Raw genomic sequence first — 12652 nt, 5'->3', positions numbered from 1 at the left:
CGCATCACAAGCAGACAAACGAGACCGGCCGATCTGCATAGGCTCCTCCCCCGACCCGGAGGAGAAAGGGGGAGAAATCACCTTTCACTTTTTTTGACATGATACATTAAAATGCTCATAACTTTTTTAAATAAAGGACTATCTCGGTCATTCAACCAGTTGTGAATAGCTGAGAACTTCTAATTTATGGAAATATAAAAAAATGAAAATGTCAAAATGCCACCATGTGAAGGGTTTTCCCAGGCCACCACACATTTATGAAATAGGGGTTGATTCATCAGAGCAGTCATATGTCATCTCCCTGTCATCTGGGATTTGTAGTTCTTCATTTGATCTAGCCTACTAAGGTACTACTTAGTACCTACTAACCCTTCACCCATAACGGCTATCGACTAGTGCTACTGTGCATGATATTTCTATTGTAATCATGGGAGATAAATGTTCAAAGAAGAAACGAAAGCAAACGCTGTTGGGGGGACTGGAGGTGAAGACGTTAGGACCACGGCAAATCAACTGAAGAACTACAAATCCCTGATGACAGGGAGATGACGTATGAATGATCTGATGAATCAACCCCTATTTCATTAATTTTCTCTATATAACGACGTCGATCATTGATCGGCAATGACACTATATAATAGTTTGCCTAACTGGCCATCGGATTTGGGCTCCTAATATCTAAAAAGCACTACGGTTTTCTTATTTTATCGGATTAAAGGAGCAAAGACCAGAAATTCCCATTGACCACCAGTCAAACTTCTCCGCTTCTATCACCCAAAAAGGGGCGTGGACATTACGGGAGGGGAAAGTACCCAGATGCGTTGCTCTGATGAATACAGAGTAGATTGTCCTACAAAGACACTTAGCTTTAGTAATCAAAAAATTAATTAGACCCGTATACTTTCTTTTATTTACCTTTTTGTTTCTTTTTATTATTACCACACAATCTTTTCAGTTTGTAAAGCGTCTTTGAGTGTCTAGAAAAGCGCTATATGTCCAATGTATTATTATTATTATTATTATTATTATTATTATTGTTATTATTATATTTAAGGATACTGTTGTATCTGTTGTTGCAACCTGATAATAATAATAATAATAACTTTATTTGTATAGTGATTTTCCTGCAAACGTTGCAGCTCAAAGTGCTTTAATCATTATATAATCTTAATTGAATTATTTAGTCATTTAAAGGCAATATTAAAAAGATGGGTTTTTAGTCTTGACTTGAACATATGTGCTGAGTAGGGGTGTAACGGATCACCTAACTCACGGATCGGATCGTGTCACGGATTTTGAGTCACGGATCGGATCATTTTTCGGATCAACACAAAACATATATATTTTTTAATAAAAACAACATTTTCCTTGAATTCTGTAAAAACACCACTTTTAATGTGTGAAACAAAAAAACAACATTCAAGATGTCAAAACTGATATATATATCACATATATATAACATCTATATATAACAACATATATATATATATATATATATATAACAACATATATATAACATCACTGCTGCAAAGTAACAGAGTACTTTTTTGTGTGTTTACACAATCACCCAGGCTGCTTAGCGGGTGATATGACGTGATATAATTGGGACAGAGATGAGTGAATGAATGTTGTTGTCAACTCAGTACACATGCAGAGAGTGAGAATAAAGCGCACATGATTGTTTTTCTACCGGTTACATTTGAATGAATGAATGGTCTTTATTGTCATTGCTATAGTACAGGTACCAAACAACGAAATTTAGGAGGGGTGGCTCCCCTGGTGTTAGGAAATAAAAAATAAAAAATAAAATAAAAAAAACGATTTTGCTATTGATCCGCGGTACACATGCATTCCGAACCGTGGAGGGCGATCCGAACGGATCACGGATTATCCGTGATCCGTTACACTCCTAGTGCTGAGGTTGCATCCCTAATGTAAACTGGCAGTGCATTCCACAATCTGGGTGGATAAAATGAGAATGCAGCCTCACCAAATCTCGTCTTTTTTTTACATGTCGTACACAGAGACCTATTGGGCTGATATGCTAGCAGAAGACCTGAGAGCTCTATTGGGCTGATATGCTAGCAAAAGGTCTGAACATATTCTGGTCCTGTGCCAGTGAGAGCTTTAGAAACAAGCAGAAGGATCTTGAAATCTGTGATACATGTGATCATAAAACACCAAGGGATATTGTTACAATACTGGTCAAGCATACATTGTGAATGATGACACATGATGCACGTTGCATAATCGAATCAAAAATAACTAAGACAGAAACACATGGTTAGAGACATCCTTAATCAAGCAACCGTGTGATAAAACATATACCTTGGGGTTTGAGCACAAATACATAATGCATGTTTGGGGCTGTGTCTCAGGAGGTAGAGGCTGGTGGAGGTAGAGTCTGTGTCTCAGGAGGTAGAGGCTGGTGGAGGTAGAGGCTGTGTCTCAGGAGGTAGAGGCTGGTGGAGGTAGAGGCTGTGTCTCAGGAGGTAGAGGCTGGTGGAGGTAGAGGCTGTGTCTCAGGAGGTAGAGGCTGGTGGAGGTAGAGGCTGGTGGAGGTAGAGGCTGCTGGAGGTAGAGGCTGTGTCTCAGGAGGTAGAGGCTGGTGGAGGTAGAGGCTGTGTCTCAGGAGGTAGAGGCTGGTGGAGGTAGAGGCTGTGTCTCAGGAGGTAGAGGCTGGTGGAGGTAGAGGCTGTGTCTCAGGAGGTAGAGCCGCCGTCTAATGATCTCAAGGTTGGCAGATCGGCGGTTCGAGCCCCGGCTGGCCACATGTCGAAGTGTCCTTGGGCAAGACACTGAACCCCAAATTGCTCCCAGTGAGCGGGCCGGCGCCTTGCATATCCAATGGAACGTGATGGAACTGTGTGTTTGCGTGTGCTTTATGTATGAGTATATTAGTATGCATACGATACTACGACAGACAGTCTGTCTCTACGTCCTCCAGTCTGTCTCTACCTCCTCCTGTCTGTCTCTACCTCCTCCAGTCTGTCTCAACAGTCAGTGTAATAGAGAGGAGTGGCATTGAGAACACCATAGGGTCAGTCCCTCAAGGCCTCTCATTACACAACGTCAATGAACATCATTAAAAGGATTGCATTCAAATGAGGTCTCCGAGTGAAAGGCTAACCTTCGCTATTAAGACAAATATCAATATTGCAAGCTCAAATAACAAGTTGTGCATAATCAGTCCATCGGGGGTTGTGATGTTGATTGACCCACGGACGGTGTAGCCTGAAGCTAACATCCCTGGCAGAGAACAGGGCTCCTCAACTAGACAACAGCAGGCTAGATGAAAGCTGTGAGCATACAAGATGTCATGATGCTGAGCATGTACTTTTGAACGACGTACAGGTTTTACCAACATAAGAATAAGTATTTGGCAGATGATTTTGAGGGTACATCTTCAATTCTCAACTCGCGCAAATTGGCTTTGTGTGTGTGTGTGTGTGTGTGTGTGTGTGTGTGTGTGTGAGCAGCTTGTGAAAGTCGCCAACCGACGGACCGTTCAGACTTTTATTCAGGAAAAAATATTAATTTCAGCGTTAGCCAAAACACTGCAATGCAATGGATTCAGTAAGTAATCCTTACTGCTACCTAGTTAGTGTAGAGTAGTGGGGATTACGCACCGAATCCATTGCATTCCAATGTTTTGGCTTGACTAGTGAGTGTGTCATTGATTTTCAACAACATTGACATTTATTTACATTTTTCTGAATACAAGTCTTCAACTTTCTTTTTTCAGATTTCAATGCATGACACATCATTCGAGAGCCTACAATCTGCCCTTTCATAATCTGTCAAAATCTGAAAAATTACCTCACCCTACCTAGGCCCTTTCTTTTTTTAGCAGACCCTGTCACAATGTACAATGTCACACAGCATTATGTCCATACGCAAAGCCCTAACTCTAAAGGTACTTACCATCCCATGACACACAAGAAGAATAAGTGAATTGGCTTCGGTGCCGGGGGAGAGAATATGGAAATGATAATCACAATCAGGATCTTGATGTAACTGATTGCTAAGGGCCACTCAAGCACCAGAATAATCCTGCAGAGTTCCTCCTGGCAGGCACATAAAGTTCCATCAGTCAGGTAAATGTCACTACCTCTAAAATATAAGAATGTCTTCCCCATTCTCAGTCCAATTAGAGCCTCATAGACCAAAATAGTTTTAGAATTAGTCATCTCCGAATCATAATGGGCTCTAGCTGCACATTCACTAGGGACAAAGGAACTTCAAACTAGCTTAATACGCAGATAAGCACTGCAGTTGGATGTGTAGGCGTGCTGGAGGTGTCACTTATGGGGCGGCTGTGTCTCAGGAGTTAGAGTCGCCGTCTAATGATCGCAAGGTTGGCAGATCAGCGGTTCGAGCCCCGGCTGGCCACATGTCGAAGTGTCCTTGGGCAAGACATTGAACCCCAAAATTTGCTCCCAGTGAGCGGGTCGGCCGGCGCCTTGCATGGTAGCTTGCCGCCATTGGTGTGTGAATGTGTGTGTGAATGGGTGAATGAGAGTCCGTTGTCGCAGCAAAAAAGGCTCTATATAAGTGCAGTCCATTTACCATTTACATTCTGTTCACTCTCAGGCATGTTTTGCATTTCATTTGAATGAAGTGATATGTATTAAGTATAGCCTTAAGCCAAGAGTGCAACATTTCCATCAACATTTCAGATGTAAAAAATTGGCATAACATGGTTATAACATGGTTAGTATCAAAATAAGTATTTTAAGGGTGAGTGGTTTCATCTTGAGCAGTGAAAGCACATGTCAACTTCATTCCCTGCGGTTAGATGGTCGACGCTTAGTGCGTTAAATCGAAATGATGACTATGAATTTATGCACCAATTTGAGAGGGGTGTCCTACTGTATCTCTCTCTCTCCTCTTTCCATCCACTCACATTCATTGTAATGAAAACAATTACCCTTCCCCATCAACATACATCAGCCTTAACTTTGACTGAAGTCTGTGAATGTGAATGTGAAAACCGGGAAAGCGGGTCATTAACACTAGAACAGCCGTGCCTTTTTTTACCTACTATAAGAGGCGCCTCAGGGGTCAAATGACCATAGTCTTTACAATGCTCAAGCTGCTACTTACAGACAACGACCACTAGTTGGCGCATCTTGTAAATTAGCCTGCCTCCTACACAGAAAAACAACAAAATAGCTTCATACTAGCTCATCCTGATGTGATTGTGAAAATGTAAGGATACTGGGTGGTAGAACCCCACATATCTAGGAAGAGTCATGAAAGGAGGGTCCTTCTTATCCTGGCCATTGTTAACAGACGGGTGGGGGAAGGTGAAGGGGGAATTAAACTTCCAGGCATCTCTGACACGTCCATCTTCTCATGTCCCATATAGGGTACTTCTCTATCCAGCTTTAATAGCACTGAAAGGCCCCATCCAGAGATGTGAATGGTTGTGTTTCCCCGAGGTGTGTGTGATGAATCGATAGGTGTCGTTAGGACCTTTTTTTTCTCCTTTTTTTTTACCGCTTCAAATCTGACCAATGTGTCTGTCACTTCTCAGACCCTTTCAGTTTTCATGTTTCAGCATGGATGGAAGTAGAGCATCAAAGACACCTCATGGTGTGTGACCAGACTGTAAAATACAGCTGAGTTATGAAGCTGATAGCAGCAGCAGTCGATGCAGTCATCTGAAAACTGAAATAGCATACATATTCTTCCCACTTCCCTACAATTTTATGACGCATACATTAACATGCATGTCATAACTGGAATACTGGCCCTTTCTCTGGTTAAGAGCGTACCTCAGCTATGCTATTATCCGAACATATCATGCCCGTCAATATTCCTATTTAACAATTGTTCATGTGTTGCAATGTTGGAGATGGTTGTAGGCAGGCAGCTGTAGCACTGTACTGCAGAGAATGACTGAATTAAAACAGCCACATTTAGTAAGTAAGTAAGTAAGTAATGTTTATTTAAATAGCACATTTTACAACGACAAAAACAGCCACCCAAAGTGCTTAACAGAAAACACTAGTAAAAGAGAAACAACAGATAAAAAATACACTAAAAACAAGATAAAATACAAAATACAAGTGCAGAAATAAAAGTACAGTGTCGGGAGGTTAGGCTCCATTAAGATTTGGTAATCAAATAGTGCTTGTTCATGTCTTAGCTGTTGTTATACAACAGTTAGTTCCGACCAAGTTATTTGATTGGACAAATGAAAATCAATATGATATGTACAGTAAAGATATATATATATATATAGTGTGATGCGTACAGGACAAGGACCAATAAGATATGTGCAGTGTGCACGTATCCTTTGTGTGCAGTCCTTCATAATACGTGAGAGGCAATATTTCTTATGTCGGTGGAAATGGTATCCATTTCAAAGCGTTTCTCCTCTTTCATCCTTCTGCCAGCGGAGTCGCAGTTGCTCATTTCTCCAGTTTCTATGCGTACGCATGGGTGCCAGTGTGCTTAAAGGTGCGCACAGTTTCACGCCAAGTTCCTTTTTTATAAATCCCAAATTTGCGGGAAACTTACGTACGCAAGTCACACAAAAAAAAGGGGTGGGACAAGACGCTCGTTCACGTGTGCAACATTAGAGTTGATTGTGATTCATAAAGGGAAGCAGGCAAGGAGCTTGCAAATTCCACTGGCGTGCGCACCGTTTTATAAATCCGAATGTTGGTGATGTGTTTCTTGTTCTTGCTTTGCAAAGCTGCGTAGGTACGCAAAGCTTTATAAATGAGGCCCCTGAGCTTAATTTCTTGATATGCACCAATTTGGGCCCTTTCTGCATCAATTTATGGTGGAAATGTTATTATTTATGTAAAGGAAAACACAATATTCAGGCCCCAGATGACCATTCAAAATATAATGTAATATAATGCAATATAAGGCTCTCAGGCATTCTGTACTTTCAAATATGTATTCTCCTTGAGCAGTCAACATACTATCAGCTATTTCGTTAGCAAAAACGAAAGCTAACTTATTTGCGAAACAGCGCCCCCGCCACCACGTCGGTGCAATGCCGCAATTGCAGTTAGAAATGACAGAAATCCACCGATTGCAACGCTTATAGAAAATACTACCATCAGAGTTTTGTCTAGAGCTGGAGGCGGCTAGAAATATGACGGAGGCGGCCGCCTCATAATTGTCTATGCAGGAAAAACCCTGGCCATTCATCTTCTTAATGTTTATAACATTACATGCTGATAGAATATCGACATGCTAGAAACACATAACTACACATAAGATGATCACCCAGCCCCAAACACGAACACGTCCCCCAACGAAAGTATTTACAAAAGTCTCCCTTACCGGTAGCCTCCGGCAAACGAGAATAGTGAATCCAATCCAGAAATGATACATAATTAACGATCATTAAACTGTTGTTTATTATATCGAGTGGTACTTAAAAACTTCAAGTTTCGTGTTATGAAAAAAAAAAACGAGTCTGCGAGTGGTTTTGGTTTAGCCCAAGGCTGCGTTCGTAAATTCGCTCTGGAAATCTGATCAGCTGTCATGGAATGCCTCTTGTCCAATCAAATTACTTGGTCCCTTTATCCTTTATTACGTTGAGCCCAGTGTGCCATCTGGAACTCTCAGAGAAAATTTACGAACGCAGCCATCATGTCAATCATGTTTTTTTTTTCTCCGAATAATATCGAGCAACTTCGGATAAATCTGTATCTGTTTAAATCTCATTATTCGTGCTATCCGAATACCGTATTCGGGTACATCCCTACTTATTACTGTTAACTAATAATTTGCGCTGTAGAACTGGTGTAGTGTGTGGATACGAGTGTGTGGCTAGCTGTGTGTGGATAGCAGTGATAGGAGCTCCTGGTCGTACGGACTAGGCTAAAAACTAAAGGGGACAGAGCGTTTGAGGTGACGGCCCCAAGACTCTGGAACGCCCTCCCCCCTGACCTGAGAGACTCTGGAACGCCCTCCCCCCTGACCTGAGAGCTGCTCCCTCAGAACTAATCTTTAAGCGGCAACTAAAGACTCATCTGTTTAGACAGGCCGGTAGTACATTTTAGCCCTCTTATTGTTACTGTTTAAGTTTTGTTTATGTTGTCCCCTTTGTGTTTTTAATCACTGATGTTCAAAAACAATTGTATTCTTGTATGTAAAGCACCCATCCGTGCTGGGAGGGGTGCTGTATAAATAAAGTTTGACTTACTTACTTACAGTGTGTGGATAGCAGTGAGTGGATAGATGTGAAATGAGAGGGCTGAGGTCTGAGCTGACAGGTCTGGTAGAGGTCGGCCTGATGTGGAGCAATCATGTGAGATGAGCTTTAGACAGCCTGACTGCAGACCCACATTATGTAATATCCACTAGGGTCTCAGTCTCTGACGTACAGTAAACACCTGGACGTCAAGAAATACTATCAGAAACACTTTTGTTTTTGCTCCAATTTTTCTCGAGTTGAAATCAAAGACCTCTAAGACTTGTTCTATGTACACAAAAGGCCTATTTCTCTCAAATTATGTTGGCAAATTTGTTTAAATCTGTGTTAGTGAGCACTTCTCCTTTGCCGAGATAATCCATCCACCTGACAGGTGTGGCATGTCCAGATGCTGATTAGACAGTATGATTTTTGCACAGATTTGTTTGTGGGAGCGTGCAATTGGCAGGAATGTCCACCAGAGTTGTTGCCCGTGAATTGAATGTTCATTTCTCTACCATAAGCCGTCTCCAAAGACGTTTCCGAGAATTGGAATTGGAAACGACTTTGGAGGCGGCTTATGGTAGAGAAATGGATTAATTAAATTCATCCTTCTATCACTGAGACTACCAATGGCCCCTGGTCTGAGTTAGATTGCTCTTCCTGCTACGACTGGTGGATTGATGATTCACTTGCTTAGTCAAATGTATTGATTGTAAGTCGCTTTGGGATAAGGCGTCTGCTAAATGCCCAAAGATGTAAATGTAAGGTCATGTTCTCACATGAAAATCCGAATCATGACCAGGAGCAAGTGGATGAGATTGCAACATTGTTGCATAAATTATTTCTCTGATTTGCGTTCTCACAGCCCTTTATATAAACGAAGTAACATACGCAATCGAAGCAACAGACGTGGTAGTTGATTGGTCCGAAAATTTGAAAATTGCCCGTTCGTCCCGCTCTTATCCAGATCAACACACATGCGCTGTTGTTTTCCTATGGACAGCCTCGATGCGTCGTTTCTAACGAGAGCGAAACCACCCTTTTCAAGCGGAGCATGCGTTGGTTCTTTGCACCGGGAGCGACTTCGAATGCGCGTTCTCACAGCTCCAAACGACGCAGAGCAAAGCACATTTTATCCTAAACTCTGATTCCAAGTGAAGCAAATGTTCTAGTGAACAACTAAATGTCATCTGCAACAGCTCTGGTGGACATTCCTGGAGTCAGCTTGCCAATTGCATGCTCCCTCCAAACATGCAACATCTGTGGCATTGTGCTGTGTGATAAACCTGCAGATTGTTTGAGTGGTCTTTTATTGTGACCAGCCTTCCATTAAAGAAAACCTTCTGTGTTCTATTAGTCAGGTTTCAATCCATGCTAAGGCAGATGGAGTAAAGCCATAACACTTAAGTTTTCTTAATAGAAAGTTATGATCAATGACATCAAAGGCAGCACTGAAGTCTAGTAGAACTGCACCTACAGTATTCTGTTAATCAATATCTTTTAGCCAATCATCTGTCATCTGAGTGAACGGTGTGCAGGTTGAGTGCCCTTTCCTATAAGGGTGCTGGTAGCTGCTTGTTAAGTTGTTCATAGAGAAATAGCACAGTATCTGGCCAAATACAATGTTTTCCAACAGTTTGTTTATAACAGCAACAACAAGCTGATTGGTCTGCTGTTAGAGCCAGAGAAGGCAGCAGGAGCATGTTTTGGTAGAGGGATTACCTTAGCCTCTTTCCAGGTTTGTGGGCACATGTTACAAGACTAAGATTGAAGATGTGGCACATGGCAGTGGCAATATGGTCATCTACCATCCTCAATAGCTTTCCATCCAGGTTGCCAATACCAGGTGGTTTCTCGTTTTTGATAGGTAATAATATTTTTTCTTTCACTTCTTCTAATGTCACTTTACAGAATTCAAATGAGCAGTTCTTCTCTTTCATTATGTTGTCTCTAGTATACATGTGTACGATGGCTCACAGTGTGGTGTTGGCATTCCCTGCTTGAGTTTACATACTTTGTCAAGAAAGTGATCATGACAAGAGCACAAGAGAGATCATGACAAGAGCACAAGAGACGTGACCTTCTGCTTCAATGAAAGATGGATATCAGTTAGTCTTTCTGCCCATGATGTCGTGTGTTCCAGAGCTTCTCTCAGATTACAGGCACTGGTTATAGTAAGAATTTTCTTTTTCATAGGACAGCTTGGGTGCAAGAGAATTTATGTTTAGTTCTCCCAGAACATAGATTTCTCTATTTTCATCTCCTGCTCGATGCTCAAACATTTCACACAGTTTATCAAGATACTGACTGCTAGAGCTTGGTGGTCTATAACAGCAGTCCCAGCAGTATAGGGAGTTTAACAGGGATGTGGCTCTGAATGTACATTGCTGTACGGTTCTGGTGTAATTCGTGGACCCAGGTGTGGCGCAGGGCAGAGAGTAGGTGGTAGACAGAGAAGGTAAATTCAAGTTATCTTAACTGAGATCGACAGTAAGGCAAAACAATAAAAAATAACAATGCCACAAAAGTAAAGGGAGAGAAAACAGGCTGACAGACAAATATCCAGAGATTCAATGGCGGCTGCAAAGAGTAAAGGAGAAAGAAGACAACCCCTGTCTAGTCCCTCTTCCGAATGAAAAATAGTCTGAATAGTTGTTCCTAGCACTAACAGATGCTACTGGGGAAGCATAGCAAACTTTAACCCAAACAAGAAACTTATCACCAAAACAAAATCTACTCAATGTCTCGAAAAGGTAACTCCACTCCACTTGGTCGAAAAGCTTTCTCTGTATCTAGAGATATTATCAGCTCCGGGGCCTTGGAAGGAAGAGGGTTATACAGAATATCAAATAAGCGTCTGATATTGTGAAATCAGTGCCTGTTTTTGATTAAGCCGGTTTGATCATGGGAGATAATAGTTGTGAGTACCAAGTTCAACTGACAAACTAAAACCTTGGCTAATTTCGGTGCAGAGTAAGGAGATTGGACGGTAGTTGACACAATGAAGGGGATTCATATCGTTCTTCAAAATTAGTAATATGGAGGCTTCGTAAAGAGCTGGGGGAAGTTAGCCTTTCTCGATCGCTTCATTAACACTAGAACAGCCGTGCCTTTTACTATAAGAGCCGCCTCTGGGGTGAACTGACCATAGTCTTTACAATGGGAAGCTGCTATTAACGACCACTAGTTGGCGTGTCTTGTAAATTAGCCTGCCTCCTACACAGAAAAAGTGCAAAATAGCTTTATATTAGCTTATCCTGAGAAAATGTAAGGTTACTGGGTGGTAGAATCTAGGAAAAGTCATGAATGGAGGGTCCTGAAATTTTATCGAGTGCAAAGATATAATTGATATAATTCCTCATGGCTGATTAAGTGTTAAGTATATTGAGTACGAGAGGGGTTGCGAGAGGGTTGACCCTTCCAGAGAAAGCCTTTCATTCACCTGGGAGGCCATCTAGGCCAGGACTTCAAGGCTAGGACTACTTTCCTCAGACGTGAGGGCTCTCTCCAACTGCCATTTCACTTCAGGTTAAATGACCAGGATATCTAATGAACAGGATATTTAATGGCTGAAAGAAAGGTTCTAACAGTGTGGGATCAAGTGTCTCCTCTGATGTATAAACAGAGGCTATATAAATGTTTAAATTAATCATTAATAGAAAGGGGATCAATTGTAGGGCCAGCTGGTATGTTGATTGGGGTTATAAGTTATACCTGGATCTCTGTAACATTTCTGAACCCTCGGTAAAGGTCAGCAAGTTAAACTCAGCCTTAACAGTGAGAATTTCAAGATTCAAGATTCAAGATTGCTTTATTGTCTGTCACACAGTGACAGAAATTCTCCTTTGACAGGCAGAAGTGCAGTTCAAGAATACAGTTTCCACATTAAAAACACACATAGGTCACATACATACAATAAAAACAGACAGACATAGCAGTGTTTATAAAATGTAGTGCCTATTTAAAAAGTCCAGTCATTTAAAAATAATAGTAAAAAACAGTGTTATGGTTTAAAAAGAAAAACAATGCACTTCCTATTTAAAAATGTTCAGGGCGGTGGTTGCAGTTGGGATGAATGATTTTTTGTATGTGTTTTTCCGGGCCCGTGGAATTCTGTAACGGCGGCCTGATGGAAGTGGCTGAAATTATTGGTGGAGGGGGTGAGAGGGGTCCTGTGTGATTTGTGTGGCTTTCCTGATTAGTGACCGGTTGTATATTTCAGACAGGGGAGTTTGAGGTGAGCCGATGATTTTACTTAAACGCTTCTCAAATAGTGGCGACAGAAACGTCAGGCATAACATTGGCATTTCTAAATATATAAATGTGAGTACCTCCATATGCAATTTACAAAGTCACTGTCTGATATCAGTAGAGAGGTAAAACTCCAGAGTGAGCGTGGAGGAGAGGAGACCCACCAGGGAGGGAGAGGTCAGCAGAGACTGATGGGGGTCGGATATAAAAATAGAACTGTCGGAGCGAGAGTGG

Source organism: Nansenia antarctica, assembly GCF_963989245.1.
Source record: "Nansenia antarctica genome assembly, chromosome: 1".
In the NCBI taxonomy this organism is placed as follows: Eukaryota; Metazoa; Chordata; class Actinopteri; order Argentiniformes; family Microstomatidae; genus Nansenia; species Nansenia antarctica.
This window is presented reverse-complemented; position numbering follows the sequence as displayed.